At 47.7% G+C, this 12,389-nt stretch overlaps 1 long non-coding RNA gene across 1 annotated transcript in view; it reads right to left on the reverse strand.

Moving 5' to 3' along the window:
- The window catches only part of LOC144324078 (uncharacterized), a 66,064-nt gene that overhangs the window by 45,637 nt on the left and 8,038 nt on the right, over positions 1 to 12,389 (reverse strand). The window contains exon 2 of the long non-coding RNA XR_013389464.1: positions 10,537 to 10,637. This is a non-coding gene — a long non-coding RNA (uncharacterized LOC144324078). The remainder of the gene's footprint in view (positions 1 to 10,536; positions 10,638 to 12,389) is intronic.

Consider the following 12,389-nt stretch of genomic DNA (forward strand, 5'->3'; position numbering starts at 1 on the left):
GACCTCACACAGGGCAGTGGCAGGTATTCAGAACAAACCCACATCCAGGAGAACATAAAACCTCAAGCATCATCCAAGGAGGCGGACTGACCCTGGCCCATTCTTGGGCTGGTTTGAAGTTTTTGTTTGAGCAGACCCCTTTGGGGTCCTTAGCATAGCTTTCCTTCCATAACTTGTCCCCTAATTTGCACCCAAGACATTCCAATTCAATAAATTATTATCACAGTGTTGCTGGGTCAAACAGAAACGGAGACAATCTAACTTTCCAATGAGAGACAACTATTTTGCTAAACTATGAACTGCCCATGCATCGCATTATTATACAGCCCTGAGAAAGAATCATTTAAAATCCATGAAGCTCCATGTAAAGATCCCACAGGAAAGTGGGAAAAACTATACATTCTGTTAGGTCATAACCCCTGGCAAATATGCATATGCATATAGAACAGTGCAAAAACAACTCAGGACAACAGTTGAAATAATCTTGGGGGAGCCTTATTTGAAGGGCAGTTTCTCCTTTTACCCTCTCCCTTCATAGGCCTGTATTTTAAATTTTCATTACTATCTTGAACTTGTTCACATAGCAAGTAATGACTTAAACAAGCATTTTAACATTGTGTGTGTGTGTGTGTGTGTGTGTGTGTGTGTTTTCCCTAATACAATCTTTTTAAAACCAGTTTTCTTCCCTCAAGACATACTCATGTATAAACTAGGGCTGATCTGGTTAATTTGATTTTTATTTGAAGTTGCCACAGCCTGTTCACTGTGAGAGTGACATGCATGTGAGAAGCTGCATGAAATGGCAATAAGCCTCAAGCTTCATTTTCTTAGCCAAGAAAGGTTTGCTCACTGAATTGTCACAATAACACCCTGGAAATAGGGATCATTCATAGTCTTGGTTTTAAGAGTAAGTGTCACAGCCAGGACATGGGAGAGCTGGGTCTCTGAATCCAGAGTCTGTGTCCTCCACCCACTGGCTCTGGGCAGAGTGATCCCTTTGTGTTTGGTTTGTCTTGGTGTTTCAAAGAGTATTCCAGCAACATCAGAGAGGATAGGTCCTTAGAAGACAGGGAGGCCAGCTGGGGAATCGCTGCCACCATGGATGTAACAGGTGCCAAGGGCAACAGTTAGGACCATGTCAAGGGAGTTGAAGAAAAGAGGACACACTTCAGAGGGAAGCTGCCAGAGGACAACTTGGAAAGTCACCCTTGGACAGGCTGAGAGAGAAAGGGGACGCTGGGTCACCGTGAGGACTCGAGTGGGGGCGCCGGGGGAGGAGAGCAGAGGACAGGGAGGAGAAGAGAAAGGTGGAAGGAAGGGAAGACTGAATCCGAGGTGCCTGCGGAAGCTGTCCGTAATGTAACCACTGGACACGTGGGTCAGGGGGTTAAAACGAAGATGGGGTGAAAATACTGGGAAGGTGGAACATTTTGGGGGTACTCACAGTGACATGAAAAGAATATTGTTAATCCAGTTCAACTCCTAACTAGTTTATGGCTACAGCTAGCTTTTGTTTTGTTAAATGTTTACAGATCCAAATCTCTAAGGGCTAAAGTAGAATCAACCTGGGAACTAAACTTGCCTTTTATAACTGCCACAAAGGGAAAATTAGGTGGCCAACTCTATCGAAACAAACAAAACAGCAAATCCTCCTTATTCAGGGGAGCAGAACCGAGCGTCCCCAAACCAACTGTGACCAACGCCTGCGCCACGCGCAGGAGAATACCAAAGGGTGTTGGACATGGTACCTGCCTTCAGGGGCTACCAACACCCCTGTGTTCCTGGCATCAAACACCTGCTATCGGCCAGCAGGCTATTTGGGTCGCCCAACGTGTACAGTGAGTCCCCAAGTATCTTTCACAATTTAGGATCTGGTCTTGCCTTGAAGTTGCCAGGTTCTAGAAACTCTGTTATTTCTTCTTTTATTCACTTGGACCATCAAAGGACTAAGATACATAATCATTTTTCCATTGTTTGAGCAGAACCCATTACAGCTGCTGAGAAGTGATAATTGAGTTTACCAAACGTAATTACCTCTACTCAACCAACCTCCTCTCTTCAGTGTGCCCTTCTCAATCAGGAAGAACTAACGCCACCTTTCACAAAGGACTCTTGCATATTTGAATGGCTGCCCAGGAGTTTTTGAGTGGCATATAATTACACTTAATTTAATTTTTTTGTCATTAGTCCCAGAGGCTTTGATCCAAGGTCTGCATTATTCTGATATAAGGAAAATAAAGCTTCACCTCAAATTAAATATTTGCCTTTGTATACAGTTTGCTGTTCATTGTACAACTCATCTTCTGTTTGAGTCTCTGGTTTCCAGCAGCCACTTCTCGGTTTGGCTTCTTTTCTATTTCCTTATGTTTCCCCTTCAGGTGTCAGGTCACCAGGAGCCTGAGCACACTCGGATTTCAGGGACGCTTCCAGACCCCGAGGTCCCAGGAGGTGACACACATGGGAATCTAACATTTCTGGTATTTTCCAGGTGAGGCCAGCCATCCTCAGGCCTTGAATTTGAGGGATGGAGTATTCTCATTGAAAACATAAATTGGGGGCTGTTAGGTGGCTCAGCCAGTTGAGCGTCCGACCCTCAGTTTTGGCTCAGGTCCTGATCTCAGGGTCCTGGGTTTGAACCCCGTGTTGAGCGTGGCTTGGGATTCCATGCTGGGCAGAGAGTCTGCTTGAGATCCTTTCCTTCTGCCACTCCCTCTCCCCATTCACACACTCGGGTGCGTTCTCTCTCTCTCTCTCTCTCAAATAAATAATTTTTTTTAAAAAATCAAATAAATAAATTTAAAAAAAGAAAGAAAGAAAACACAAATTGGTGGAGGAAAAATATAGCTCTCACCCATTTGTTTCAGGTAATGTTCCCAGCACAAGCCCCAATCTGGTCAACTCTCCATTTTTAAACCAACATCTATCAAGTGCCTTCAATGTGAGAGGACATTATATCTGTCCCCAAGGACCGAACAGTATTGTAAAACAAAGATACTGAAAGAGGTCAGTAATAGCAGGAGGCCACTTGAAACACAGTCTATCACAGGAGTGTAAAAACTGTGCAGAGGAACTTCAAAAAGAGAAACAAACTTACCAGGCCATTCCTCTTCAGCTTTTGAGTAACCCCCTTCCTTGGTACTAAGCCAAGCATTGCGTTGTCCCCAACTCCCCATTATCATGATTCTTTGGGGACCACCTGAATTCTCCCCAACTTACATTGAGAAGTTTATCACCTGGACCCACTGACTTCCTTTTCACTCCAATTCCTAGCATCATCTCAGGAGAATTTTGAATCTGTGCAAATGATATCTAACATCCCAGTCCTTAACATTCTCTGCACCAGTGACCTTCACCTTCTATATATGTTGGACTGTCCATCCCCCCGGAGGATCCACTTTCTAGGTTACAACGCAATTTCATTTCTGAAGTCCTAACCTCAATGCTCCACTCGCAGGTCACAATCTGATTCCTCTAGCTCTCACTCAGGTCCTCCCACCACACCTACTGTCTGACCTCACCTTGAGCTCTGAGCTCCTGACTACCTGATTGTCCATATCTATCAGCATCTCCCAACTTCACGTCCTCCTTCATCCAGCCAAGACACTACAGGGTTTCACTTCAATTTTTTTCTTGACAGCCACCTCAGCTCAGTCATCTGCTCATCTTTCCAGCACTTGTACTCTGTAAAATCCTAAACCAAGATCATCCACCTTCTATGCCTGTTACTTTTAGGACTGCTGGAGAAAATCTCACCACAAGGAAGACTGGCGCCCCACCAGGATATAGCATTGGCTATACCCTCAGCCCTCTCAGCAATGCCTCTACAACTTCTCCCATTCCCCCTCAGGGTCTTTTCTGACTTTCATGTTTTTTCGCCAAGTTCCCAGCTCAGCTCCCTTCTCTCTTGGTTGAGCCTAATTCTTACTTTGCAGAAATAAAGTCTCTCAACATCCTGCCCCTCCATTGCCACTACCTAGAAGCTTATCTACATCTGTGCTCAACATTACCCTTCCTCAGAAGAAAAGGCATTTCAGATGTTCAGACGGATCTGTTGTCACTGACTTCTTTAAGGACTTGGTGCCGACAGGAACAATTTTTCTTCTAGAATTGACAACCTACGGGTTCTCCCTGGATTCTTCACACTTAAACATCTCTTCTTTTAAGGTTCTTCAACTCAACCCTCCCTCTCCCCATTCACTTTCACGAACAGTACACTTCTCTCCCACAGCCAGGCTTCTAGGGCATATCGTCTACACTTCAGTCTCCACTTTCTCACCTCCAATCCACTCCCCAACGGGGACACTCTGGCTTCCATCTCTCCCATGCCACTGAGAATGCCTACTCAACATTGGTATTTGGATGTCTAATGGACAATGCAAATGCAATGTGTCCCAAACTAAACTTCTGACCTATGAACCCAAACTTTCTTCACCCACAATTCTCACCATTTCAGTGGATGGAAACAGCATGAACAACTGGAAAAATGACAAGAAATTTGAAGTAATCCTTTTCTTTTTTTCATATCCCAAAGCCCAATCCATCAGGAATTCTGTTGGCTCAATCTTCAAAATATATCCAGAATTTGATGCTTCTGACTGCTGCCAGTGCCACCATCCTGACTCAAGAAACTATCATCTCGGGATCCCTGGGTGGCGCAGTGGTTTAGCGCCTGCCTTTGGCCCAGGGCGCGATCCTGGAGACCCGGGATCGAATCCCATGTCGGGCTCCCGGTGCATGGAGCCTGCTTCTCCCTCTGCCTGTGTCTCTGCCTCTCTCTCTCTCTCTGTGACTATCATAAATAAATAAATTAAAAAAAATATTTAAAAAAAAAAAAAAAGAAACTATCATCTCTTGCCTGGATCAATGCAACAGGTCTCTCTGCTGTTACCCTAGCCTCACTATAAATTTTTATCAATGAAGAAGCCAGAATAAGCTTTCTTAAAGTTAGATCATGTCATTCCTTGGCTCAAAAATCTCCAGTAGCTCCCCAAAGTCAAAGTCCTTCCCCTGGTCTACCAAGCCTCCACCCTCTATCTTACCTTCTTGATTCGATCTCCTATTATTATCCCTCACTCACTCACCTTTAGCCATGCTGGCTTGCTTGCTATTCCTGGAACATGCCAGACACATCACACTTTAAGGCCTTTTCACTGGCTATGCCTTTCATCTGAAGTACTTTTGCCCCAGATGGTTGTATGGTCAACTTCTCACCACTTTCAAGTCTTTGCTTCAATGGAACTTTCTGACCACCATAGTTAAAATTGCAACCTCTGCCCAGCATTCCTGATTTGTCCCTTGTATGTTCAACTTTTTTCCTTTATAGCACTTACCACCTTCTGGCATGCTATAAAAATACCTATTTGTAATGTTCATTCTTTATTAGCCATCTCCTCTCACTAGAATGAGATTATTTACTGATAAACCCCAACTAAGAACAGTACCTGCCATATAGTAAGCATTCAGTAAGTATTGGTTAAAAATGAATTACCAAGATCACCAGAGAACTTCACCAGACTCAAAGAGAACTTTCCAGTCCTCACCTCTTTGGATCTCTCTGCCACTGTGACACTAGTAACCACTGCATCTTCTTTGAACCACTCTTTCAGTTTCTCCTCTTCATCTCTGGCCACTCATCCCTGCCTATTTACAGGTTCCTCTTCCATGAAGTATCAATGATCCTCCTAGCTCTATCTTCGATCTTTGCTCCTCCCTAGCCTTCTCATTCTCTTTAAACAGTCATCCACTCAAGGTTTTGACTACCACTTGAACACCAACTCATCTAAAATATGTACATTCAGACAGACCTCTCTCCCCCAAGTTTCAGACCTATGTAACTAGCTGGTTACCAAGTAATCTCAAATTCAATATGTCTAAATCAGTCCTCTTCCAGAGTTCCCTCTCTCATTGTCTGCCCAAGCCAGAAGCTTGGAGGAACCCATATCATTCCCTCCCTCTCTTATACTTCACATCAGATCATTCACCAACCCCCTGTTCCCACCCCCAATGGTCTCAGCCTTCCAGCCCATCTTCGATGTCGTGCAAGCACGGTCACTCAGTGGGGTTGTTCCCCTGCTTCTCAGCCATCTGCAGGATAAATCTAAACCCTTTCCAGTCAGGAATGCCAGGCCATACCTACAGGCCCTCCACACCTGCCTCATCTCCTGTCCTTCCCATTTTCCACTCCAGCAGTCCTGAACTCACATTCACAGACTCCCCTGAATGTGCCCCCCAGCCTTTGCACATGCTTCTCCCTCTGCTGTAAAATCCTACCCCTGCCTATCTGTCTTTAGACATCTCATTCTTCAAAGTTCACTCAGGTACCATGTCCTCCTAAAGCCTTGTCTGATTGCCCCAAGCAACCTGAAGCATTCCACCCATACTCTGGCCACATTCTGTACGTGCTTTTGCCACGGCAATTACCTTGTAGTCTTGTAATTCTAACAACATTCCCTATTGACCTCCCAGGGTGGTTGTGAGGGTCAAGTGATAACAGGGGAAAGGCTTGATAAGCTGTAAAACCTCAAACAGTTGTTCGTCATGAAAGGAGACAGGAGCCCGTAGGGAGGGATGCAAGGATACAATTATAATACGATGAGATTACTACTATCGCAGAGCTATAGATGTGGACACTGAGGCTCAGAGACCCTCCAAGCTTCACTGAGGAGCAAGACAACGTGGATCCCAGCATTTCCTGGTAACTGACGAGTTTCAGTCAGAGATCAAATAGGAAACAGAATCCACTCTTGCTCATTAGTTTGTTAAACAAAAGCAGTGTAACACAAGGAATTTGTGCTTACAGAATGGATCATGGAAAGAGCAGGAGGAGAGGGCTCTAAGCTGGGCTGTCAAAAAGGATGATCAGAATCCTGCCACGTGATTTGCCTGCCAAAGGAGCTGCCTCCTCTGCCATAATCAGGATGACAGAGAATCAAAGCCCATCGCACAGAATCGTTGAAATCAAGAACATCCCACCGAATCTCCAACCCCAGGATAGGGGAGACACTGCCACCCACCAATGTGCCAAGACATCCATGGAGCTCCCAGCTGGACATCAAGTAATGACAGCAAAAACATCCATGCCCCCAACCCATGCTGGCCACCAAGAAGAGCTGGCGCAGCGTGAAGACGGCCTCCCCTTCCGTATCACCTCCAGATATGTCATTAGTCCATCTAGCAACAGAAATGCCTCTAAATCCAGAATCCTAAGAGCAGGGGAATCGGGAAATGCCATTTTTAGCTTTCAAGCCTGTCAGGTACGGGAAGGCGCACGGAAGGAGTTTGAAATGGATGCCAAGCGCCAATCCACCACACAGCACAGAGAGGGAAATGCATGAAATGATACACATCTTATTATGGCAAAGTTCCTCTCGGGGGAGACAACGTGATGTTTGCTTGTTGGTTGTTTGTTTTAGAACAAAGAACCAAAGGACATTTTAGTTCCTGGGGAAAAGATAAAGCTTTTCCTACTATGAATTTCTAAAGGACATTTGTCACGTGGAGGCATTCCTTAGTGGATGCTGCGTGATGTTAAGGTTAGGGTCCCCAGTGAAGGCTATAGAGCAGGTTACAGGGAGCATTCACGCCTGGCTCTTAAAGCGGCTTTTGCTAAAATTCAAAGACAGAACATGGACATAGATTAGGACCTCACTTGGCCCTGTAGCCGATATTAGATTCTCTGGCCCCTGGGTTGGCCTGTGGGTTTGCAGAGGGGACTGGGGACTTAAAGTTCCTTCTACCAGAACAGCCAGGGTTTTATCTTCATATCTCAAGTTCCCACAAAATTCCCTTTAAAAAAAAAAAAGGATTTAATTGTTTTTAAATGTTTGAAAATTAGTATTTAACCATCTCTCACAAAAATTGTTTCTTATGACCAGCTTGTGGTAGGAGCTCAACTGTGGGCAACGTGAGGCTTGATACTGGCTCACAAGACCAGAGATCTGTTCAGCAGATCAAGACTCATTCGAAAGCTGTCGAGAGACCAGAGATGGCCAATTTGATGCGGTCTCTTCCAGATTGCCAAGTCTCTTCATTTTTCTCCAGCATCACCCACAGAGCCTGGATCCAGGCAAGACCGCGACACAAAATAAGTGACAAAATGCCAATGTACAAAAGAGGGGCTCGGAGGTCTTCCAGCCCTGTACTGTCGCTTTATAGATGAGAAGACTGAGGTCTGGAGGGCGGGAGGGACTAGTCAGCCGCAGAGCCAGGCCCAGGCTCCCCTACCAGACTCCTCCTTGTGGGCGCTCACACCTATCCTCTCCGCTGCTTCTACATTTCATCAGTGTCCTGCCTGTATCTGCGACTCTCTCAGAATTGAAATGCATACCTCACAATGCTAGCAGTGTTCTCCCACAGGGCGCTGAGCATTTACAAGAGATTAGTGATTCCAAGAAAACTGCTGCAAATAAATGTCTCCATCAATCATACGAGCAGCTGTCTGAAAGGGCCTGCACTGGAGAAACCAAATCCCCGTGCTGCCTTTTGCTTTTCCCACAAAATGATCGACCATCCTTGTTGGGTCTCTCCTCCTCCTTCGGCAGAAGTCCTGGCCTCTAGTTCCCATGCAGGCCTGCCAAATGTGGCTACTACCAACCCAGCAGAAACAGCTGAGGCCTGGCTTTGCAGGGAGAGGAACACCAGCCCCTAGTGAGGCAAAGCCCAGTCATAGCCAGGGATCTTTCCACCTAGGCCAAGGCCACACCTCAGCAGAAAGCCAGGCCAGCAGGCCCAGTTCCTCAAACAGACTGGTAGCTAGAGGCCCAGTCCCGGCACACGGTCTGGGTGAAGAGCACATTCTGAAAGGACGAGGAGCCCAGAGGACTGGAGAGAGCTTGTTGAGGAGTCCCATCGGTCGGGAGCTTCAGCTTTCCTCCTCACCGGTTACTGCTTATATTTGGCCAAACGGACCCAGGCACCTCAGGTGGAAGACTTTAAAGCTGAACTTTCTCCCTACACAAGACAGGGCTTTCCTCCTGGACCCTGCCAGTTTCTGCCATGGTACCACCATCCTCTTCTCTCAGGCCTAAATTCAGGCATGTCCCATTGATCTTTGTGCATAATGGCTTTTATAGCTGTCCCTTGGGTGCTATGTTGCTCTCACACACCCTCCTCTCTGTCCCAGAACTTACAAGTCTCCTAAATGGCTACCCTGGGTCTCTCCAATCCTCTCTCATACACAAATGACCACATTAATCTTCCTCACACTACCTTAAGTGTGATCCCTGCTCATAAACTTGCAATATTCTCCTAAGGAATGAGCTGGGACTTCAAGGCCTTCCATAATTAGATCTCATAACGTGTTTCCAGACTTGCCTCCCTATTGTAGGCACACTTGCATGAGTGTACACATATGCACACGTGCGTTTTGATTAAGCCAGAATGAGGTACTTACTGTTCCTAGGAGATGTTCATGGATCCCCACCGCTGTGCTATTATTCTCACCATTTCCCCACTTGGCCTACCCTTCCCCATAATGGGCGTGGGTCTAAATCCCTCTCATCCTTCCGACCCCTCCCTCCTCCTTCCACCTTGGTCCTCCTGCCAAGCCCATAGAGAGCCCTGTCCGTCTTGAATGCATAACCCCACTTGTCATCGACACCATCTATACAAACGTGGCATCCAGCCAACTGGCAAGTTAGCCAGAGCACGTGTTGTCATGCCCCTGTTGAAAAGCAGAAGCTGTGCCTAAGGAGGTAAAGAGATCTGTCGCCTCAGGTCTGCATGGCCATGGGTCGTTCCAGCAGAACTAGTCCTGGTCTCCAGCGCAGGCCTCCCCAGCTTCCCCTACAATGCCAGAGGCAGAGGAGCAGAGAGGGCTGGGGGGGTGGGGGGTGACATTCATGCTCCAAAGACCCTGAGGAGAAGCAGTGAATAACGGTTGGCTCCCCAGTCAGCCAGAAAAAATAGGGCACACTCGGCTTCAGGAAGCATCCAGCACAGTGCCCTCCATGTGAGCAGCCACACCTAGCACCGAGGAGTGGGCCGCTTCCTAGAAACAGCCCCCTTGCCCTGTGGTAGGAACACGAGGGGGCAGTATTTCTGGTTTCCCTGGAGGTAGGGCTGACTGAGGCAACTGCCGTCTTTGCCCGTTTCCTTGTTGTCACATTGACTCGGGGGAGTTCCGCACCACTGGTCAGACTGTGTAGGAAACAGTGGCCAGGCCTACAAGACAGGGCGCCTTTGTCCACAGCTGACACCCTGGCCTGGAGCCCAGCTCAGCTTCAGGGGAAGATTTAGGTCAGAGGAAAATGCGGGTGGGGGTGGCTGCAGCCTTAAAATCTGTTTTAGCACGAGATTAGGGAGCTGTTTCCCTCTTCCCACGGTCACACCCATGTCCCCTGGAGCAGGGAGCAGGGGAGGCCTGGCCTTACCTTAGTAATTACGACGGACTCTGAGGAGAAGCTATTGCTAGGCCTGATTAACTCTGCAGAGAAAGCTCTTTGGCAAATTCCCATCGTGCTAGCAAGTCCCCAGGCCGTTTTGTGAGGCTGTCACCGCTCTCCTCCAGTCAGCTCAAGTCAGAAAATCTTTACTTACCTCTTCTGAGCGTGCAGACCCATGTGGAGATGTGATGGGAGACAAGCTTCCAGTCAACAAGAGGTGGCCACAGAGCTGGGAAGAATTTCCAAAGAAATGAGCTTCAAGAGGCAAAAAAAAAAAAAGGGGGGGGGGGCAGGGCGTTGTCCTGAATCATTCAGAGTTTGAGGACTGTGTCTGCTTTATATTAAGTTCATTTTCTATGGCGTTTCAAGAAACTCTGCTCAAACAGGATTTACGAGGAGCAGCCCCCTCCTGACCTGCTGCCATTATTTTCTCTTTAAAGACATTTTCCCAAAAGCTCCTTTTCACAGGGATCACCCAAAGAACTCATCTTGAAGGCCAGTTCTTATCATTCGTGCATCTCTATGGGGTTAGCAAATAGGTTTCAGTTTCCTGCATCTTTTACAAAAAGGGGTCACCTGTGCAGGCCTGGCTTTTCTGGGCAGGCTGCAAGGCTTTTCTGCTGGCCTCGCCCACCATCTGCTGGATGAAAGTGGTACTGGTGCCAGGGAGAGGCCTCGCCTCCAACGGAGGCTTCTGGAGCAAACTTGAACCTCACCCAGGGGAGGGCCATGAAAAAAAAGAATCACTTTTAACTGCCAGTCATTGATTTCATGTGCTACAGCAGAGGTGCACTGAACGGTATACTTCGTAGCTGTTGTGTTTTCACCGTTTCCAGTGTGTCCTGCCTTACTCACCACTCAACAAGCACACAGCTGAGCACCTACTACGTGCCAGGTCGTGTTAGGTGCTGGGGCAGAGATGAGTCAGTCTCTGTCTGAAAGAAAGAAAAGAAAGAAAGAAAGAAGAAAGAAGAAAGAAAGAAAGAAAGAAAGAAAGAAAGAAAGAAAGAAAGAAAGAGAAAGAGAAAAAGGCCTGAGGTTCAGAAGTCCAGAAACATGTGAGAGCCCACAGTAACATGGCAATGTAATGAGTGTCACAAGGGAGACGTCCCACGTGCCACAAGATCTCAAAGGTGAAAATCTGCTTGGGGCAGACAGGGGGACATGGTCCCACGGGAACAGAGGAGGTGAGGAGGTGACAGGTGGGGGTAAGCAGCCAAAGCAGAGGGCAAGAGAAGGCTCAGGCAAGTCTTGCCAAGAGTCCCACCACCGCCTTCCCTCCCCATCAAGCAAACCCTTCGCTGGGAACCTGGAGGGGCGGCTAGAGAAGGGCAGAGGAGGAGGGTTATGGGGTCTGCTTGAAAAGAATTTGTGGGGGATTCCCAGGTGGCTCAGAGGTTTAGCACCTGCCTTCTGCCTGGGACCTGATCCTGGAGTCCCGGGATCAAGTCCCACATCAGGCTCCCTGCATGGAGCCTGCATCTCCCTCTGCCTCTCTCTCTCATAAATAAATAAAATCTTTAAAAAAAAAAAAAAAAGAAAGAAAAGAAAAGAAAAGAAAAGAAAAGAACTTGTGGGGGCTGTAGGGCCCCCAGCTCAGCCCGCAGGGGTGGCGCAGGGGTGGCACACTGAGTGCTGTGGCCAAGAGGAAGGAGGACACCAGATCGGATCTCAGTTCGCCACTTCACAGCTGTGACATGGGCAGATCATTTAACTTCTGCGAGCCACCGTTTCTTCCCGCACAAACAGGGGTAAGGACAATCCCTCCAGAGGGAAATGAAACGCAAAGCCCGCGGGCCCAGTGCAGGCCTGACACACACAGGCCGTCCTAAAGGGACGCCCAGGCCCTGCCTGCTGTGCGGCGCCCCATCACCGCGCCCAGAGGCCCCCACGCCCCCCAGGTTCCTGTCCACGATGTATTGCTCCCCACTTGATCTCCCTGGAGCGCAGATGTCCACAAAGCCAATGCTAAAGATCTGGGGTGCCATCAGGCGCTCTCTGGATCTG

The sequence above is a fragment of the Canis aureus genome, chromosome 11 (genome assembly GCF_053574225.1).
Source record: "Canis aureus isolate CA01 chromosome 11, VMU_Caureus_v.1.0, whole genome shotgun sequence".
Taxonomy (NCBI): Eukaryota; Metazoa; Chordata; class Mammalia; order Carnivora; family Canidae; genus Canis; species Canis aureus.